Below are 19,322 nucleotides of genomic sequence, written 5' to 3' on the forward strand. Positions count from 1 at the left end.
GATTCCAATGCTTCACTTCAGGTTTATTGTATCCCTCTTACCTTCTTATTGACGACGAAACACAGAAATAGCATCGGAATTAAATAGAAAAGGCAGAATGCCGACTTAAGTACAAGAAGACTGACTCTTCCAACTGTCTATGATTTGAACCATTCCTGTGACACTAGTTATAGATTCCGATGCATCACTTCAGGTTTACTGTATCCCTCTGACACTCTTATTGACGATGAAACACAGAAATTGCTTCGGAATTAAATACATAAGGCACAATGCCGACAAAGTACAACAAGACTGACTCTACTTACTGTCTATGTTCTGAGCAATTCCTGTGACACTAGATATAGATTCCGATGCTCCACTTCTGGTTTACGGTAGCCCTTGGACCTTGTTATAGACGATGAAACACAGAAATTGCATCGGAATGAAATAGAAAAGGCACAATGGGGACTTAAGTACAAGAAGACTGACTCTTCCTACTGTCTATGTTTTGAACCATTCCTGTGACACTAGTTAAAGATTCCGATGCATCACTTCAGGTTTACTGTATCCCTTGGTCCTTCTCAAGACGACGAAACACAGAAATTGCATCGGAATTAAATACAAAAGGCACAATGCCGACTTAAGTACAAGAAGACTGCCTCGTCTTTCTGTGTATGGTTTGAACCATTCCTGTGAGACTAATTATAGATTCCGATGCTTCACTTCAGGTTTACTGTATCCCGCTGACCTTCTTATTGCCGACGCAACACAGAAATTGCATCGGAATTAAATAGAAAATGCACAATGCCGATGTAAGTACAAGAAGACTGACTCTTCCTACAGTCTATGTTTTGAATCATTCCTGTGACTTTAGTTATAGATTCCGATGCTTCACTTCAGGTTTACTGTATCCCTTGGACCTTGTTATTGACGATGAAACACAGAAATTGCATCGGAACTAAATACAAACGGCACAATGCCGACTTAAGTACAAGAAGACTGACTCTTCTTACTGTCTATGTTTTGAACCTTTTCTGTGACACTAGTTATAGATTCCGATGCTTCACTTCAGGATTACTGTATCCCTTGGACCTTCTTATTGACGATGAAACACAGATATTGCATCGGAATTAAATAGAAAAGGCAAAATGCCGACTTAAGTACAAGAAGACTGACTCTTCCGTGTCCAAGTTTGAACCATTCCTGTGACACTAGATATACATTCCGATGCTTCACTTCAGGTTTACTGTATCCCTTGGACCTTGTTATTGACGATGAAACACAGAAATTGCATCGGAACTAAATACAAAAGGCACAATGCCGACTTAAGTACAAGAAGACTGACTCTTCTTACTGTCTATGTTTTAACCATTCCTGTGACACTAGTTATAGATTCCGATGCTTCACTTCAGGTTTTCTGTATCCCTCTGACCTTCTAATTGACGATGAAACACAGTAATTGCATCGGAATTAAATACAAAATGCACAATGCCGACTCATGTACAAGAAGACTGACTCTTCCTGCTGTGTATGGTTTGAACCTTTCCTGTGACACTAGTTATTGATTCCGATGCTTCACTTCAGGTTTACTGTATCCCTATGACCTTCTTATTGACGAAGAAACACAGAAATTGCACTAGAATTAAATTGAAAAGGCACAATGCCGACTTAAGTACAAGAAGACTGAATCTTCCTACTGTCCATGTTTTGAATCATTCCTGTGACTTTAGTTATAGATTCCGAGGCTTCACTTCAGGTTTACTGTATCCCTGTGACCTTCGTATTGACGATGAAACACATAAATTGCATCGGAATTAAATAAAAACGCACAATGCCGTCACAAATACAAGATGGCTGGCTCTTCTTACTCTCTGTGATTCGAGCCTTTCCTGTGAAACCGGTTTTAGATTCCGTTGCTTCACTTCAGGTTTACTGTATCCCAAGGACCTTCTTATTGACGACGAAACACAGAAATTGCATCGAAATGAAATAGAAAAGGCACATTGCCGACATAAGTACAAGAAGACCGACTCTTCTTACTGACTATGTTTTAACATTCCCTGTGAGACCAGTTTTAGATTCCGATGCATCACTATATGTTTACTGTTTCCGTTTGACCTTCTTATTGACGATGAAACACAGATATTGCATCGGAATTAAATACAAAAGGCACAATGCCGAATTAAGTACAATAAGACTTACTCTTCCTACAGTCTATGATTTGAACCATTCCTGTGACACTAGTTATAAACTCCGATGCTACACTTCAGGTTTACTATATCCCTCTGACCTTCTTATTGACGATGAAACACAGAAATTGCATCCGAATTAAATACAAAAGGCACAATGCCGAATTAAGTACAAGAAGACTGACTCTTCCTACTGTCTATGTTTTGAACTTTTCCTGTTACTTAGTTATAGGTTCCGATGCTATAATTCAGTTTTACTGCTTTTCTTGGACCTTCTTATTGACGACGAAACACAGAAATTGTATCGGAATTAAATAGAAAAGGCACAATGCCGACACAAGTAATGAAGACTGACTCTCCCTACTGTATATGATTTGAACCATTCCTGAGACACTAGTTATAGATTCCGATGCTTCACTTCAGGTTTACTGTGTCCCAAGGACCTTCTTATTGGCGACCAAACACAGAAATTGCATCGGAATAAAATAGAAAAGGCACATTGCCGACTTAAGTACAAGAAACCTAACTCTTCTTACTGTCTATGTTTTGAACCTTTCCTGTGAGACCAGTTTTAGATTCCGATGCTTCATTTCAGTTTTACTATGTCCCTTGCACCTTCCATATCGACGATGAAACACAGAAATTGCATCGGAATTAAATACAAAAGGCACAATGCCGACTTAAGTACAAGAAGACTGACTCTTCTTACTGACTATGTTTTGAACATTTCCTGTGAGACCAGATTTAGATTCTGATGCTTCACTATATGTTTACTGTATCCCCTGGACATTCTTATTGACGATGAAACACAGAAATTGCATCGGAATTAAATACAAAACGCACAATGCCGACTTAAGTACAAGAAGACTGAGTCTTCTTACTGATTATGTTTTGAACATTTTCTGTGAGACCAGTTTTAGATTCCGATGCTTCACTATATGTTTACTGTATCCCTTGGACCTTCTTATTGACGATGAAACACAGAAATTGCAACAGAATTAAATACAAAAGGCACAATACCGACTTAAGTACATGAAGACTGACTCCACCTACTGAGTATGATTTCAACATTTCCTGTGAGACCAGTTTTACATTCCGATGCTTCACTATATGTTTACTGTATCCCTTGGACCTTCTTATCGACGATGAAAAACAGAAATTGCATCGGAATTAAATAGAAAAGGCACAATGCCGACTTAAGTACAAGAAAACTGAGTCTTCTTACTGTCTATGTTTTGAACCAATCCTGTGACACTAGTTATAGATTCCGATGCTTCACTTCAGGTTTACTGTATCTCTCTGACCTTCTTATTGACGATGAAACACAGAAATTGCATCGGAATTAATTAAAGAAGGCACAATGCCGACTTAAGTACAAGAGGACTGACTCTTTCTACTGTCTATGTTTTGAACCATTCCTGTGACTCTAGTTATAGATTCCGATGCTTCACTTCAGGTTTACTGTGTCCCTTGGACCTTCTTATTGACGATGAAACACAGAAATTGCATCGGAATTAAATACAAAAGGCACAATGGCGACTTAACTACAATAAGACTGACTCTTCTTACTGTTTATGTTTTGAACCTTTTCTGTGACGCTACTTATAGATTCCGATGCTTCACTTCAGGTTTAATGTATCCCTTGGACCTTCTTATTGACGACGAAACACAGAAATTGCATCGGAATTAAATAGAAAAGGCAAAATGCCGACTTAAGTACAAGAAGACTGGCTCTTCCGTGTCTATGTTTTAAACCATTCCTGTGACACTAGATATAGATTCCGATGCTTCACTTCAGGTTTACTGTATCCCTTGGACCTTCTTATTGACGACGAAACACAGAAATTGCATCGGGATTAAATACAAAAGACACAATGCCGACTTAAGTACAATACGACTGACTCTTCCTACTGTCTATGTTTCAAAAATTCCAGTGACACTAGTTATAGATTCCGATGCTTCACTTCAGGTTTACTGTATCCCTCTGACCTTCTTATTGACGATGAAACACAGAAATTGCATCGGAATAAAATGGAAAAGGCACAATGACGACTCAAATGCAAGACGACTGACTCTTCTTACTCTCTATGTTTTGAACCTTTCCTGTGAGACCGATTTTAGATTCCGAGGCTTCACTTCAGGTTAACTCTATCCCTTGGACCTTCTTATTGACGACGAAGCACAGAAGTTGCATCGGAATTAAGTAGAAAAGGCACAATGCCGACATAAGTACAAGAAGACTGACTTTTCTTATTGACTATGATTTAAACATTTCCTGTGAGACCAGTTTTAGATTCCGATGCTTCACTATATGTTCACTGTATCCCTTGGACCTTCTTGTTGACGATGAAACACAGAAATTGCATCGGAATTAAATCCAAAAGCACAATGCCGACTTAAGTACAAGAAGACTGACTCTTCTTGCTGTGTATGATTTGAACCATTAGTGTGACACTAGTTATAGATTCCGATGCTTCACTTCAGGTTTACTGTATCCCTCTGACCTTCGTATTGACGATGAAGCACAGTAATTGCATCGGAATTAAATACAAATGGCACAATGCTGACTCATGTCCAAGAAGACTGACTCTTCTTACTGTCTATGTTTTGAACCTTTCCTGTGACACTAGATATAGATTCCGATGCTTCACTTCAGGATTACTGTATCCCTCTGACCGTCTTATTGACGACGAAACACAGAAATTGCATTTGAATTAAATAGAAAAGGCACAATGCCGACTTAAGTACAAGAAGACTGAATCTTCCTATTGTCTATGTTTTGAACCATTCCTGTTACACTAGTTACGGATTCCGATGCTTCACTTCAGGTTTACTGAATCCCTCTGACATTCTTATTGACGATGAAACACAGAAATTGCATCGCAATTAAATACAAACGGCACAATGCCGACTTAAGTACAACAAGACTGACTCTTCCTACTGTCTATGTTTTAACCATTCCTGTGACACTAGTTATAGACTCCGATGCTTCACTTCAGGTTTACTATATCCTTGTAACCTTCTTATTGACGATGAAAAACAGAAATTGCAACGGAATTAAATACAAAAGGCACAATGCCGATTCAAATACAAGATGACTCTCTCTTCTTACTCTCTATGCTTTGAGCCTTTCCTGTGAGACCGGTTTTAGATTCCGTTGCTTCACTTCAGGTTTACTGTATCCCTTGGACCATCTTATTGACGACGAAACACAGAAATTGCATCGAAATTAAATAGAAAAGGCACATTGCCGACTTAAGTACAAGAAGACTGACTCTTCTTACTGACTGTGTTTTGAACATTTCCTGTGAGACCAGTTTTAGATTCCGACGCATCACTATATGTTTACTGTATCCCTTGGACCTTCTTATTGACGAGGAAACACAGAAATTGCATCGGAATTAAATACAAAAAGCACAATGCCGACTTAAGTAAAGTAGACTGACTCTTCTTACTGTCTATGTTTTGAACCATTCCTGTGACACTAGTAAGAGATTCCGAATCTTCAATTCAGATTTACTGCATCGCTTGGACCTTCTTATTGACGACGAAACACAGAAATTGCATCGGAATTAAATAGAACAGGCAAACTGCCGACTTAAGTACAAGAAGACTGACTCTTCCGTGTCTATGTTTTAAACCATTCCAGTGACACTAGATATAGATTCCGATGCTTCGCTTCAGGTTTACTGTATCCCTTGGACCTTCTTATTGACGACGAATCACAGAAATTGCATGGGGATTAAATACAAAAGACACAATGCCGACTTAAGTACAAAACGACTGACTCTTCCTACTGTCTGTGTTTTAACCATTCCTGTGACAGTAGTTATAGATTCCGATGCTTCACTTCAGGTTTACTGTATCCCTCTGACCTTCTTATTGACGATGAAACACAGAAATTGCATCGGAATTAAATACAATAGGCACAATGCCGACTCAAATACAAGATGACTGACTCTTCTTACTTTCTATGTTTTTGAAACTTTCCTGTGAGACCGGTTTTAGATTCCGATGCTTCATTTCAGGTTTACTGTATCCCTTGGACCTTCTTATTGACGACGAAACACAGATATTGCATCGGAATTAAATAGAAAAGGCACAATGCCGACAAAAGTACAAGAAGACTGACCCATGTAACTGACTATGATTTGAACATTTCCTGTGAGAACAGTTTTAGATTCGGATGCTTCACAATATGTTTATTGTATCCCTTGGACCTTCTAGTTGACGATGAAACACAGAAATTGCATCGGAATTAAATACAAAAGGCACAATGCCGACTTAAGTACAAGAAGATTGACTCTTCTTGCTGTGTATGTTTGTACCCATTCCTGTGACACTAATTATAGATTCCGATGCTTCACTTCAGGTTTACTGTATCCCTCAGACCTTATTGACGATGAAGCACAGTAATTGCATCGGAATTAAATACAAATGGCACAATGCCGACTCATGTCCAAGAAGACTGACTCTTCTTACTGTCTATGTTTTGAACCTTTCCCGTGACACTAGATACAGATTCCGATGCTTCACTTCAGGTTTACTGTATCCCTCTGACTTTCTTATTGACGACGAAACACAGAAATTGCATTTGAATTAAATAGAAAAGGCACAATGCCGACTTAAGTACAAGAAGACTGAATCTTCCTACTGTCTATGTTTTGAACCATTCCTGTGACACTAGTTATAGATTCCGATGCTTCACTACAAGTTTACTGTATCCCCCCGACTTTCTTATTGGCGATGAAACACAGAAATTGCATCGGAAGTAAATACAAACGGCACAATGCCGACTTAAGTACAAGAAGACTGACTCTTCTTACTGACTATGTTGTGAACATTTCCTGTGAGACCAGTTCTAGATTTCGATGCTTCACTTCAGGTTTTCTGTATCCCTCTGACCCCCTTATTGACGACGAAACACAGAAATAGCATCGGAATTAAATAGAAAAGGCACAATGCAAATTAAGTACAACAAGACTGACTCTTCCTACTGTCTGTGTTTTGAACCATTCCTGTGACACTAGTTATAAATGCCGATGCAACACTTCAGGTTTGCTGTATCCCTCTGACCTTCTATTAACGATGTAACACAGATATTGCATCGGAATGAAATACAAAAGGCACAATGCCGACTTAAGTACAAGAAGACTGACTCTTCTTATTGTCTATGTTTTGAACTTTTCCCGTGACACTAGCTATAGATTCCGATGCTTTAATACAGATTTACTGCATCCCTTGGACCTTCTTATTGACGACGAAACACAGAAATTGCATCGGAATTAAATAGGAAAGGCACAATGCCGACTTAAGTAAAGAAGACTGACTCTTCCTACTCTATATGTTTTGAACCATTCCTGGGACACTAGTTATAGATTCCGATGCTTCACTTCAGGTTCACTGTATCCCTCTGACAATCTTATTGACGATGAAACACAGAAGTTGCATCGGAATTACATAGAAAATGCACAATGCCGACTTAAGTACAAGAAGACTGACTCTTCTTATAGTCTATATTTTGAACCATTCCTGTGACACTAGTTATAGATTCCGATGCTTCACTTCAGGTATACTGTATCCCCTGGACCTTCTTATTGACGTCGTAACACAGAAATTGCATCGGAATTAAATAGAAAAGGCACAATGCCGACTTAAGTACAAGAAGACTGACTCTTCTTACTGTCTATGTTTTGAACCATTCCTGTGACACTAGTTATAGATTCTGATGCTTCACTTCAGGTTTACTGTATCAGCCTGACATTCTTATTGACGATGAAACACAGAAATTGCATAGGAATTAAATAGAAAAGGCATAATGCATACTTAAGTACAAAAAGACTGACTCTTCTTACTGTCTATATTTTGAACCATTCCTGTGACACTAGTTATCGATTCCGATGCTTGACTTCAGGTTTTCCGTATCCCCTGGACCTACTTATTGACGAGGAAACACAGAAATTGCATCGGAATTAAATAGAAAAGGCACAATACCGACTTAAGTACAAGAAGACTGACTCTTCTTACTGACTATGTTTTGAACCTTTCCTGTGAGACCGGTTTTAGACTCCAATGCCTCACTTCAGGTTTACTGTATGCCTTGGACCTTCACATTGACGACGAAACACATAAATTGCATTGGAATTAAATACAAAAGGCACAATACCCTCATAAGTACAAGAAGACTGACTCTTCTTACTGACTATGATTTGAAAATTTCCTGTGAGACCAGTTTTAGATTCCGATGCTTCACTATATGTTTACAGTATTCCTTGGACCCTCTTATTGACGATGAAACACAGAAATTGCATCGAAATTAAATACAAAAGGCACAATGCCGACTTAAGTACAAGAAAACTGACTCTTCCTACTGCCTATGCTTTGAACCATTCCTGTGACACTAGTTATAGATTTCGATGCCTCACCTCAGGTTTACTGTATCCCAATGACCTTCTTATTGACGACGAAACACAGAAATTGCAACGGAATTAAACAGAAATGGCACAATGCCGACTTAAGTACAAGAAGACTAACTCTTCCTACTCTCTATGTTTTGAACCATTCCTGTGACACTAGTTACAGATTCCGATGCTTCACTTCAGGTTTACTGTATCCCTTGGACCTTCTATTGACGACGAAACACAGAAATTGCATCGGAATTAAATAGAAAAGGCACAATGCTGACTTAAGTTCAAGAAGACTAACTCTTCCTACTCTCTATGTTTTGAACCATTCCTGTGACACTAGTTGCAGATTCCGATGCTTCACTTCAGGTTTACTGTATCCCTTGGACCTTCTTATTGACGACGAAACACAGAAATTGCATCGGAATTAAATAGAAAAAGCACAATGCCGACTTAAGTACAAGAAGACTGACTCATCTTACAGACTGTGTATTGAACCATTCCTGTGACACTAGTTATAGATTCCGATTCTTCGCTTTAGGTTTACTGTATCCCTCTGACTTTTTATGGACGATGTAACACAGTAATTGCATCGGAATTAAATACAATAGGCACAATGGCGACTTAGGTACAAAAAGACTGACTCTTCTTAGTGTGTATGTTTTGAACCTTTCCTGTGACACTGGTTATAAATTCCTATGTTTCACTTCAGGTTTTCTGTATCCCTTGGACCATCTTATTGACGACGAAACACAGAAAATGCATCGGAATTAAATAGAAAAGCCACAATGCCAACTTAAGTACAAGAAGACTTACACTTCTTACTGACTATGTTTTGAACATTTCCTGTGAGACCAGTTTTAGATTCCGATGCTTCACTGTATGTTTACTGTATCCCTTGGCCCTTCTTATTGACTACGAAACACAGAAATTGCATCGGATTTAAATAGAAGAGGCACAATGCCGACTTAAGTACAAGAAGACTGACTCTTCTTACTGTCGATGATTTGAACTATTCCTGTGACACTAGTTACAGATTCCGATGCTTCACTTCAGGTTTACTGTATCCCTTGGACCTTCTTATTGACGATGAAACACAGAAATTGCATCGGAATTAAGTAGAAAAGGCACAATACCGACTTAAGTACAAGAAGACTTACACTTCTTACTGACTATGTTTTGAACATTTTGTGTGAGACCAGTTTTAGATTCCGATGCTTCATTGTATGTTTACTGTATCCCTTGGACCTTCTCCTTGACGACGAAACACAGAAATTGCATCGGATTTAAATAGAGGAGGCACAATGCCGACTTAAGTTCAAGAAGACTGACTCTTCCTTCTGTCTATGTTTTGAACTTTTCCTTTGACACTAGTTATAGATTCCGATGCTTCCCTTCAGGTTTACTGTATCCCTTGGACCATCTTATTGACGATGAAACATAGAAATTGCATCGGAATTAAGTAGAAAAGGCACATACCGACTTAAGTACAAGAAGACTGCCTCTTCTTACTGTCTATGTTTTGAACCTTTCCTTTGACACTAGTTATAGATTCCGATGCTTCACTTCAGGTTTACTGTATCCCTTGGACCCTCTTATTGACGACGAAGCACAGAAATTGCATCGGAATTAAATAGAAAAGGCAGAATGCCGACTTAAGTACAAGAAGACCGACACTTCCTACTGTCTATGTTTTGAACCATTCCTGTGACACTAGTTATAGATTTCGATGCTTCACTTCAGGTTTACTGTATTACTCTGACATTCTTATTGACGATGAAACACAGATATTGCATAGGAATTAAATAGAAAAGGCATAATGCCGACTTAAGTACAAAAAGACTGACTCTTCTTACTGTCTATATTTTGAACCATTCCTGTGACACTAGTTATCGATTCCGATGCTTGATTTAAGGTTTACTGTATCCCCTGGACCTACGTATTGACGAGGAAACACAGAAATTGCATCGGAAATAAATAGAAAAGGCACAATACCGACTTAAGTACAAGAAGACTGACTCTTCTTACTGACTATGTTTTGAACCTTTCCAGTGAGACCGGTTTTAGACTCCAATGCCTCACTTCAGGTTTACTGTATGCCTTGGACCTTCACATAGACGACGAAACACAGAAATTGCATTGGAATTAAATAGAAAAGGCACAATAACCACATAAGTACAAGAAGACTGACTCTTCTTACTGACTATGATTTGAACATTTCCTGTGAGACCAGTTTTAGATTCCGATGCTTCACTATATGTTTACAGTATTCCTTGGACCCTCTTATTGACGATAAAACACAGAAATTGCATCGAAATTAAATACAAAAGGCACAATGCCGACTTAAGTACAAGAAGACTGACTCTTCCTACTGCCTATGTTTTGAACCATTCCTGTGACACTAGTTATAGATTCCGATGCTTCACTTCAGGTTTACTGTATCCCTCTGACTTTCTTATTGACGACGAAACACAGAAATTGCATTTGAATTAAATAGAAAAGGCACAATGCCGACTTAAGTACAAGAAGACTGAATCTTCCTACTGTCTATGTTTTGAACCATTCCTGTGACACTAGTTATAGATTCCGATGCTTCACTACAAGTTTACTGTATCCCCCCGACTTTCTTATTGGCGATGAAACACAGAAATTGCATCGGAAGTAAATACAAACGGCACAATGCCGACTTAAGTACAAGAAGACTGACTCTTCTTACTGACTATGTTGTGAACATTTCCTGTGAGACCAGTTCTAGATTTCGATGCTTCACTTCAGGTTTTCTGTATCCCTCTGACCCCCTTATTGACGACGAAACACAGAAATAGCATCGGAATTAAATAGAAAAGGCACAATGCAAATTAAGTACAATAAGACTGACTCTTCCTACTGTCTGTGTTTTGAACCATTCCTGTGACACTAGTTATAAATGCCGATGCAACACTTCAGGTTTGCTGTATCCCTCTGACCTTCTATTAACGATGTAACACAGATATTGCATCGGAATGAAATACAAAAGGCACAATGCCGACTTAAGTACAAGAAGACTGACTCTTCTTATTGTCTATGTTTTGAACTTTTCCCGTGACACTAGCTATAGATTCCGATGCTTTAATACAGATTTACTGCATCCCTTGGACCTTCTTATTGACGACGAAACACAGAAATTGCATCGGAATTAAATAGGAAAGGCACAATGCCGACTTAAGTAAAGAAGACTGACTCTTCCTACTCTATATGTTTTGAACCATTCCTGGGACACTAGTTATAGATTCCGATGCTTCACTTCAGGTTCACTGCATCCCTCTGACAATCTTATTGACGATGAAACACAGAAGTTGCATCGGAATTACATAGAAAATGCACAATGCCGACTTAAGTACAAGAAGACTGACTCTTCTTATAGTCTATATTTTGAACCATTCCTGTGACACTAGTTATAGATTCCGATGCTTCACTTCAGGTATACTGTATCCCCTGGACCTTCTTATTGACGTCGTAACACAGAAATTGCATCGGAATTAAATAGAAAAGGCACAATGCCGACTTAAGTACAAGAAGACTGACTCTTCTTACTGTCTATGTTTTGAACCATTCCTGTGACACTAGTTATAGATTCTGATGCTTCACTTCAGGTTTACTGTATCAGCCTGACATTCTTATTGACGATGAAACACAGAAATTGCATAGGAATTAAATAGAAAAGGCATAATGCATACTTAAGTACAAAAAGACTGACTCTTCTTACTGTCTATATTTTGAACCATTCCTGTGACACTAGTTATCGATTCCGATGCTTGACTTCAGGTTTTCCGTATCCCCTGGACCTACTTATTGACGAGGAAACACAGAAATTGCATCGGAATTAAATAGAAAAGGCACAATACCGACTTAAGTACAAGAAGACTGACTCTTCTTACTGACTATGTTTTGAACCTTTCCTGTGAGACCGGTTTTAGACTCCAATGCCTCACTTCAGGTTTACTGTATGCCTTGGACCTTCACATTGACGACGAAACACAGAAATTGCATTGGAATTAAATACAAAAGGCACAATACCCTCATAAGTACAAGAAGACTGACTCTTCTTACTGACTATGATTTGAAAATTTCCTGTGAGACCAGTTTTAGATTCCGATGCTTCACTATATGTTTACAGTATTCCTTGGACCCTCTTATTGACGATGAAACACAGAAATTGCATCGAAATTAAATACAAAAGGCACAATGCCGACTTAAGTACAAGAAAACTGACTCTTCCTACTGCCTATGTTTTGAACCATTCCTGTGACACTAGTTATAGATTTCGATGCCTCACCTCAGGTTTACTGTATCCCAATGACCTTCTTATTGACGACGAAACACAGAAATTGCAACGGAATTAAACAGAAAAGGCACAATGCCGACTTAAGTACAAGAAGACTAACTCTTCCTACTCTCTATGTTTTGAACCATTCCTGTGACACTAGTTACAGATTCCGATGCTTCACTTCAGGTTTACTGTATCCCTTGGACCTTCTATTGACGACGAAACACAGAAATTGCATCGGAATTAAATAGAAAAGGCACAATGCTGACTTAAGTTCAAGAAGACTAACTCTTCCTACTCTCTATGCTTTGAACCATTCCTGTGACACTAGTTGCAGATTCCGATGCTTCACTTCAGGTTTACTGTATCCCTTGGACCTTCTTATTGACGACGAAACACAGAAATTGCATCGGAATTAAATAGAAAAAGCACAATGCCGACTTAAGTACAAGAAGACTGACTCATCTTACAGACTGTGTATTGAACCATTCCTGTGACACTAGTTATAGATTCCGATGCTTCGCTTTAGGTTTACTGTATCCCTCTGACTTTTTATTGACGATGTATCACAGTAATTGCATCGGAATTAAATACAATAGGCACAATGGCGACTTAGGTACAAAAAGACTGACTCTTCTTAGTGTGTATGTTTTGAACCTTTCCTGTGACACTGGTTATAAATTCCTATGTTTCACTTCAGGTTTTCTGTATCCCTTGGACCATCTTATTGACGACGAAACACAGAAAATGCATCGGAATTAAATAGAAAAGCCATATTGCCAACTTAAGTACAAGAAGACTTACACTTCTTACTGACTATGTTTTGAACATTTCCTGTGAGACCAGTTTTAGATTCCGATGCTTCACTGTATGTTTACTGTATCCCTTGGCCCTTCTTATTGACGACGAAACACAGAAATTGCATCGGATTTAAATAGAAGAGGCACAATGCCGACTTAAGTACAAGAAGACTGACTCTTCTTACTGTCGATGATTTGAACTATTCCTGTGACACTAGTTACAGATTCCGATGCTTCACTTCAGGTTTACTGTATCCCTTGGACCTTCTTATTGACGATGAAACACAGAAATTGCATCGGAATTAAGTAGAAAAGGCACAAAACCGACTTAAGTACAAGAAGACTTACACTTCTTACTGACTATGTTTTGAACATTTTGTGTGAGACCAGTTTTAGATTCCGATGCTTCATTGTATGTTTACTGTATCCCTTGGACCTTCTCCTTGACGACGAAACACAGAAATTGCATCGGATTTAAATAGAGGAGGCACAATGCCGACTTAAGTTCAAGAAGACTGACTCTTCCTTCTGTCTATGTTTTGAACTTTTCCTTTGACACTAGTTATAGATTCCGATGCTTCCCTTCAGGTTTACTGTATCCCTTGGACCATCTTATTGACGATGAAACACAGAAATTGCATCGGAATTAAGTAGAAAAGGCACATACCGACTTAAGTACAAGAAGACTGCCTCTTCTTACTGTCTATGTTTTGAACCTTTCCTTTGACACTAGTTATAGATTCCGATGCTTCACTTCAGGTTTACTGTATCCCTTGGACCCTCTTATTGACGACGAAGCACAGAAATTGCATCGGAATTAAATAGAAAAGGCAGAATGCCGACTTAAGTACAAGAAGACCGACACTTCCTACTGTCTATGTTTTGAACCATTCCTGTGACACTAGTTATAGATTCCGATGCTTCACTTCAGGTTTACTGTATTACTCTGACATTCTTATTGACGATGAAACACAGATATTGCATAGGAATTAAATAGAAAAGGCATAATGCCGACTTAAGTACAAAAAGACTGACTCTTCTTACTGTCTATATTTTGAACCATTCCTGTGACACTAGTTATCGATTCCGATGCTTGATTTAAGGTTTACTGTATCCCCTGGACCTACGTATTGACGAGGAAACACAGAAATTGCATCGGAAATAAATAGAAAAGGCACAATACCGACTTAAGTACAAGAAGACTGACTCTTCTTACTGACTATGTTTTGAACCTTTCCAGTGAGACCGGTTTTAGACTCCAATGCCTCACTTCAGGTTTACTGTATGCCTTGGACCTTCACATTGACGACGAAACACAGAAATTGCATTGGAATTAAATAGAAAAGGCACAATAACCACATAAGTACAAGAAGACTGACTCTTCTTACTGACTATGATTTGAACATTTCCTGTGAGACCAGTTTTAGATTCCGATACTTCACTATATGTTTACAGTATTCCTTGGACCCTCTTATTGACGATAAAACACAGAAATTGCATCGAAATTAAATACAAAAGGCACAATGCCGACTTAAGTACAAGAAGACTGACTCTTCCTACTGCCTATGTTTTGAACCATTCCTGTGACACTAGTTATAGATTTCGATGCCTCACCTCAGGTTTACTGTATCCCTCTGACCTTCTTATTGACGACGAAACACAGAAATTGCAACGGAATTAAATAGAAAAGGCACAATGCCGACTTAAGTACAAGAAGACTGACTCTTCTTACTGTCTATGTTTTGAGCTTTTCCTGTGACACTAGTTATAGATTCCGATGCTTCAATTCCGTTTTACTGCATCCCTTAGACCTTCTTACTGACGACGAAACACAGAAATTGCATTGGAATTTAAATAGAAAAGGCACAATGCCGACTTAAGTAAAGAAGACTGACTCTTCCTACTGTATATGTTTTGAACCATTCCTGAGACACTAGTTATGGATTCCGATGCTTCACTTCAGGTTTACTGTATCCCTCTGACATTCTGATTGACGATGAAACACATAAATTGCATCGGAATTAAATAGAAAAGGCACATTGCCGACTTAAGTACTAGAGGACTGACTCTTCTTACTGTCTATATTTTGAACCATACCTGTGACACTAGTTAGAGATTCCGATGCTTCACTTCAGGTTTACTGCATCCCCTGGACCTTCTTATTGACGTCGAAACACAGAAATTGCATCGGAATTAAATAGAAGAGGCACAATGCCGACTTAAGTACAAGAAGACTATCTCTTCCTGCTCTCTATGTTTTGAACCATTCCTGTGACACTAGTTATAGATTCCGATGCTTCACTTCAGGTTTACTGTATCCCTTGGACCTTCTATGGACGACGAAACACAGAAATTGCATCGGAATTAAATAGAAAAGGCACAATGCCGACTTAAGTTCAAGAAGACTAACTCTTCCTACTCTCTATGTTTTGAACCATTCCTGTGACACTAGTTACAGATTCCGATGCTTCACTTCAGGTTTACTGCATCCCTTGGACCTTCTTATTGACGACGAAACACAGAAATTGCATCGGAATTAAATAGAAAAAGCACAATGCCGACTTAAGTACAAGAAGACTGACTCATCTTACAGACTGTGTATTGAACCATTCCTGTGACACTAGTTATAGATTCCGATGCTTCGCTTTAGGTTTACTGTATCCCTCTGACTTTTTATTGACGATGTAACGCAGAAATTGCATCGGAATTAAATACAATAGGCAATATGGCGACTTAAGTACAAAAAGACTGAATCATCTTACTGTGTATGTTTTGAACCTTTCCTGTGACACTGGTTATATATTCCTATGTTTCACTTCAGGTTTTCTGTATCCCTTGGACCTTCTTATTGACGACGAATCACAGAAATTGCATCGGAATTAAATAGAAAAAGCACAATGAGACTTAAGTACAAGAAGAATGACTCATCTTACAGACTGTGTATTGAACCATTCCTGTGTCACTAGTTATAGATTCCGATGCTTCACTTCAGGTTTACTGTATCCCTCTGACCTTCTTATTGACGATGAAACACAGAAATTGCATCGGAATTAAATACAATAGGCACAATGCCGACTCAAATACAAGATGACTGACTCTTCTTACTTTCTATGTTTTTGAAACTTTCCTGTGAGACCGGTTTTAGATTCCGATGCTTCATTTCAGGTTTACTGTATCCCTTGGACCTTCTTATTGACGACGAAACACAGATATTGCATCGGAATTAAATAGAAACGGCACAATGCCGACAAAAGTACAAGAAGATTGACCCATGTAACTGACTATGATTTGAACATTTCCTGTGAGAACAGTTTTAGATTCGGATGCTTCACAATATGTTTATTGTATCCCTTGGACCTTCTAGTTGACGATGAAACACAGAAATTGCATCGGAATTAAATACAAAAGGCACAATGCCGACTTAAGTACAAGAAGATTGACTCTTCTTGCTGTGTATGTTTGTACCCATTCCTGTGACACTAATTATAGATTCCGATGCTTCACTTCAGGTTTACTGTATCCCTCAGACCTTATTGACGATGAAGCACAGTAATTGCATCGGAATTAAATACAAATGGCACAATGCCGACTCATGTCCAAGAAGACTGACTCTTCTTACTGTCTATGTTTTGAACCTTTCCTGTGACACTAGATACAGATTCCGATGCTTCACTTCAGGTTTACTGTATCCCTCTGACTTTCTTATTGACGACGAAACACAGAAATTGCATTTGAATTAAATAGAAAAGGCACAATGCCGACTTAAGTACAAGAAGACTGAATCTTCCTACTGTCTATGTTTTGAACCATTCCTGTGACACTAGTTATAGATTCCGATGCTTCACTACAAGTTTACTGTATCCCCCCGACTTTCTTATTGGCGATGAAACACAGAAATTGCATCGGAAGTAAATACAATCGGCACAATGCCGACTTAAGTACAAGAAGACTGACTCTTCTTACTGACTATGTTGTGAACATTTCCTGTGAGACCAGTTCTAGATTTCGATGCTTCACTTCAGGTTTTCTGTATCCCTCTGACCCCCTTATTGACGACGAAACACAGAAATAGCATCGGAATTAAATAGAAAAGGCACAATGCAAATTAAGTACAATAAGACTGACTCTTCCTACTGTCTGTGTTTTGAACCATTCCTGTGACACTAGTTATAAATGCCGATGCAACACTTCAGGTTTGCTGTATCCCTCTGACCTTCTATTAACGATGTAACACAGATATTGCATCGGAATGAAATACAAAAGGCACAATGCCGACTTAAGTACAAGAAGACTGACTCTTCTTATTGTCTATGTTTTGAACTTTTCCCGTGACACTAGCTATAGATTCCGATGCTTTAATACAGATTTACTGCATCCCTTGGACCTTCTTATTGACGACGAAACACAGAAATTGCATCGGAATTAAATAGGAAAGGCACAATGCCGACTTAAGTAAAGAAGACTGACTCTTCCTACTCTATATGTTTTGAACCATTCCTGGGACACTAGTTATAGATTCCGATGCTTCACTTCAGGTTCACTGTATCCCTCTGACAATCTTATTGACGATGAAACACAGAAGTTGCATCGGAATTAAATAGAAAATGCACAATGCCGACTTAAGTACAAGAAGACTGACTCTTCTTGTAGTCTATATTTTGAACCATTCCTGTGACACTAGTTATAGATTCCGATGCTTCACTTCAGGTATACTGTATCCCCTGGACCTTCTTATTGACGTCGTAACACAGAAATTGCATCGGAATTAAATAGAAAAGGCACAATGCCGACTTAAGTACAAGAAGACTGACTCTTCTTACTGTCTATGTTTTGAACCATTCCTGTGACACTAGTTATAGATTCTGATGCTTCACTTCAGGTTTACTGTATCAGCCTGACATTCTTATTGACGATGAAACACAGAAATTGCATAGGAATTAAATAGAAAAGGCATAATGAATACTTAAGTACAAAAAGACTGACTCTTCTTACTGTCTATATTTTGAACCATTCCTGTGACACTAGTTATCGATTCCGATGCTTGACTTCAGGTTTTCCGTATCCCCTGGACCTACTTATTGACGAGGAAACACAGAAATTGCATCGGAATTAAATAGAAAAGGCACAATACCGACTTAAGTACAAGAAGACTGACTCTTCTTACTGACTATGTTTTGAACCTTTCCTGTGAGACCGGTTTTAGACTCCAATGCCTCACTTCAGGTTTACTGTATGCCTTGGACCTTCACATTGACGACGAAACACAGAAATTGCATTGGAATTAAATACAAAAGGCACAATACCCTCATAAGTACAAGAAGACTGACTCTTCTTACTGACTATGATTTGAAAATTTCCTGTGAGACCAGTTTTAGATTCCGATGCTTCACTATATGTTTACAGTATTCCTTGGACCCTCTTATTGACGATGAAACACAGAAATTGCATCGAAATTAAATACAAAAGGCACAATGCCGACTTAAGTACAAGAAAACTGACTCTTCCTACTGCCTATGTTTTGAGCCATTCCTGTGACACTAGTTATAGATTTCGATGCCTCACCTCAGGTTTACTGTATCCCAATGACCTTCTTATTGACGACGAAACACAGAAATTGCAACGGAATTAAACAGAAAAGGCACAA

Source organism: Schistocerca americana, chromosome 4 (genome assembly GCF_021461395.2).
Source record: "Schistocerca americana isolate TAMUIC-IGC-003095 chromosome 4, iqSchAmer2.1, whole genome shotgun sequence".
NCBI classification, from domain to species: domain Eukaryota; kingdom Metazoa; phylum Arthropoda; class Insecta; order Orthoptera; family Acrididae; genus Schistocerca; species Schistocerca americana.